We start from the raw sequence: 2854 nt of genomic DNA, 5'->3' as shown, positions 1-2854 counted from the left end.
TCGAAAGCCAGCCGAGTTAATTATCGGCACGTGCTCTTCCCGAACCTTGTTTATAAAAAATAATTTCACAAGTTCGCCTCACAGATAATTTGAGTGGGACGTATAGTATTCATATTGGCGTGCTGTCCAGGGCCCAGTGTGCCTGAACCTGGAGCATACCCCCAAAAGATGCAACTGGTGTGGGACAGCAGCCGGAGCAACGTATCCCCAAAAGAGGCTGGCTTGAGTTGGCAAGGTGCTGGCCCAGCTTGGAGAGGGCCGTCGTTCTGAGTAAAAGTTAAGGCACCTGGGGGAGTGAAGGAAGTAGGGGCTGCGGCCTCGGAGAAGAGGACTGGGCTCCTGCGGGAGCGAGCGCTGCTGCGGCAGTTGGGAAGGGATAGGAAGGCTCCTGTGGAAGCAGCACTGCTGTGGCAGTGGGGAAATTATAGAGAGGCCCCCGAGGGGGCGGTCACTGCGGCGATACTGGCTTCGAGGTGAGTGATGTCTGCGGCGGCAGAGCACGTGATGGAAGCACGGGCCCCTGTGGAGAGAGGGGGGGTCGCTGCGGCAATACTGGCTTCGAGTTGGGTGGTGTCTGTAGCGGCAGAGCATGTGATGGCGCATGGGCCCCTGCAGGGGCGGTTGCTGCGGTGATATTGACTTCTGGAGTAGAGGGATCTGCTGTGGTGGGGAGACGAAGGGGGAAGCGGGTTCCTGTGGGGCAATTGTGTAATATGGGTGCGGGCTGGCGCTAGAGGATTCGGGCGATGAGGATCCGATGGGCTTCTTTGACGAGGTAGCGATCTGACCGTATGTAGCTTCTGAAAGCCTCTGACGACCAGCGACCCAGAGTTTGGATCTGGGTTCAGAGAGGCCTTTGGCCGGCTGTGGTTGCTGTGCCTATGCGGAAGGAGTGGCCGGAGAAATGGTCTGCTGGATAGGCACAGAACGGATTTCAGGTGTTTTAGAAACAGAAGCGAGTGGCGGGGCGGTTGGAGTTGTAGTGGATTTACAGTAAAAGACCCATAGACCAGTTATGATGAATGAAGACAAGAAGTCAGGAATGCCATTAGTCGAATACAATTTACTGAAGAAAAATTGTTTGTAGTTTCGCCAGCAAAAGTCAGCTTCAGCACTCTCGAGGAGTTCCACAGGCCGACCTGCCTTACATTCAAAATGCAAAGAGTTGCGGTAAGATTTTTAAATCTGATTTCATGTTCTAGACCTTTTAACAGTATATTTAGTTGAATAGCTGAAACAATGTGATAAAATAAATCTCCATGTTACCTCAGAAAATGTGTGTGACAGCTCGGTTGAAGTGCCCAGTTAGGGTAAAACCTCAGTAATTGTTAGTTCAGCGATCATAATTTGGCATAGAGCCAGTTTCCTTGCTAGACTGAATTGTATATATTTTACTCTAATTTTTACAGTCTTTGGTTTTACCTTAAGGTTGTCATATCTTTAAATCAGTTTAATCTTTATATAATAAGATATGAGGTAGTAGTCCTATTTATTATTTGTATAATAACCACTGTATCCGAGCCTTTTTGGAATAACATGAAGTTGATATAGCTACAGCTGTCTAGATGTGTAGTTTGCTATAAACATTGAGCTTTATGTTCAATACTCTGATAAAAAGAACATGTTTTACATGTAGCACAGTAAAATTACTTCATCATTAACACTTACATTTTTTTTTAAACAACATTTTCTGTCTCTTATAGTTGTGATTCACAGTACACAGTATATTTATTACCATGCCATTTTTGTCTTATCAGTTTATATGAAATCTCAGTGTGCCTGTAATTATGTATTTTTCATAAATAGATGTATCTAATCAATCATTTTTTTGTCATTCTTTTGTATAGTGATGTTTATGTCCCATCTTTTTCAGACGTAATGGACTGTCTGACATTTTATGGACGGCCCAGGTCTACATCTACAGCCAACAGTGGTATAGCACTTTTACCAGCTGATCCATGTGATTCTGAGGTTGAAAATCTCAGTGATCCAGATGGTGAAAATGTTGAAGATTATGTCCCTGCATCCAGCAAAGATTTGCTGCTCCCTCCAAAGAAACTGAGAATAAGGAACAGGGTTGTTGAGGTCACTTCAGACCTCTACCAGACTCCCCACAGACACAGGGAGAACATGCAAACTCCACACAGAAAGGCTTCCTGTCGCAGCCGGGGCTCAAACCTGGGACCTTCACAGTGATGCCATAGAACCATTTTTGGTTTCGCAAAGACCCATTCAGTCAAAGGTTCTTTAAAGGGGCAGTTTCCCAGACAGTGATTAGCTTAAACCAGGACTAGACCTTAGTTAAATTTTTGTGGTGGCTTTCACTTGAAGTTTAGTTCGGAACGGGGCACGGTTCGCATGAAAAATCACTAATGTGAAAGCTGTCAAGCGAACCCGGGTGCACACCTGGCTACCGAATATATACAAAAATGAAACATATAAATTATTTATTTTATTTTAAATGATCGTATTATGCACACCCATCTGAGTTCGCTTGGCACTTGGGGATGTGTACAACAGACATTCAAAGCTTCATTCTATAATCTCAATAGAAGCTTTGAACGTAAATGTCGCAAGGCAAAGATGACATTCAGTACAGTCTAGTATGAGCTGTCAAAATGACCGCTACCTCCATTCTCGTAGTGATAGATTTACGGGAGTTCTAGTGTTAAGCCTGGTCTGGGAAATTGCCCCATAAAGTCTACCAATCATTAGTCCGAATGCAAGAATGTTAAAGTGTATGAAAATTAAAGATACTTAGCATACTTTTTTTTTTACCAGGGATATGTTTTTAATTATAATCTGGTGTAACGCTTTTTTTGTTAGATAGGGATTTGGTGTACCTGTACACTGT

This window comes from Triplophysa rosa, linkage group LG2 (assembly GCF_024868665.1).
Source record: "Triplophysa rosa linkage group LG2, Trosa_1v2, whole genome shotgun sequence".
NCBI classification, from domain to species: Eukaryota; Metazoa; Chordata; class Actinopteri; order Cypriniformes; family Nemacheilidae; genus Triplophysa; species Triplophysa rosa.
This window is presented reverse-complemented; position numbering follows the sequence as displayed.